Consider the following 1,331-nt stretch of genomic DNA (forward strand, 5'->3'; position numbering starts at 1 on the left):
AGGAGGAATTGAACTACTTGCTGAAGATCAAGGATTGCAGCCTTCAATATGGGTTACAATTCAATATAAGGAAGACCAAAATCCCCAAAACTGGACCAATAGGTGATAAACAGAGAAAAGGGCTTCAGTTGTCAAGGATTTTGTCTTGCTTAGATCCACTATCAATGTTCATAGAAACAGCAGTCAGGAGATCAAAAGATGTATTGTAATGGGTAAATCTGCTGCAGAAAACCTCTTTATAGTGTTGAAGAACAATGATGTTACTCTGAGGACTAAGGTGCACATGACCTAAGCCATGCTATTTTCCATTGCATCATATGCATGTGAAAGTTAGACACTGAATAAGGAAGGCTGTAGAAGAACAGATGCATCGAATTGTGGTCCACCAGAAGACTACTGACAGTACCATGGACTGCTGAAGGACTGACCAATCTGTATCAGAAGAAATAAGGCCAGAGTGCTGCTTAGAGGCAAGGATGGCAAGACGCCATCTTACATACTTTGGACATGTTGTCAGGAGAGACCAGTCCCTGGAGAAGGACATCCTATTTGGTACAGTGGAGAAGCCATGAAACAGAGGAGGTCCTCGAAGAAGTGGATGGACTCAGTGGCTTCATCGGTGGTTCAGGCACAGGAACAATTGTGAGGATGGTGCACGACCCTACAGTGTTTCATTCGGTTGTATGTGAGGTCACGACGAGTCCAAGTGTCCTCAATGGCACGCAACAACAACTAGCCAGAGCAGAGAGGAGCAATCTGCCCTCTGGGACTTCCCTGGGAAGGTCCTCAATGGAAATTGGGAAAGTCTAAGACCCTATGGTCATGAGTTATAGTGGTCGGAAGGCCCCAGAACAAATCCAGTAAGCCTTTCTAATCTGTGATCGTCTCCATGTCTCCATAATGGCCCCATTCTCACTTATGTAGTCCTGCCTGAGAGAGTGATGAATTGCTCTGCCTCCAATCACATTTTTGTGGCAGATTTCATCCATTTCTATAATTAGCGACATGGCCACACAGCCTTTGGACCCCATTATGGCCTCATGCTTATGGTCTCCTTCATCTAAATCATTTCTCCTACTTTTGTCTTTCTTCATTAATTGAATATCTGAGATACATATGGAAGGGGCATTATCTCTACAATAAGAGAAAGGGATGAGGTGGTGGTGGTATGGAGTGGGGTGGCACACCATCTCAGAGAATGAGAACAGCTGTTTCAATGGTTCCCACTGCAGTGTGGAAACTGCAGGTACACTAAAAGAGGACAGCAATGACAGCATTAAGGTCTTAGAGCTTAAGGACTCCCTCCCTCCTTAGGCCTCTCTTTCAACTAT

This window comes from Tenrec ecaudatus, unplaced genomic scaffold, assembly GCF_050624435.1.
Source record: "Tenrec ecaudatus isolate mTenEca1 unplaced genomic scaffold, mTenEca1.hap1 Scaffold_121, whole genome shotgun sequence".
Classification (NCBI taxonomy): Eukaryota; Metazoa; Chordata; class Mammalia; order Afrosoricida; family Tenrecidae; genus Tenrec; species Tenrec ecaudatus.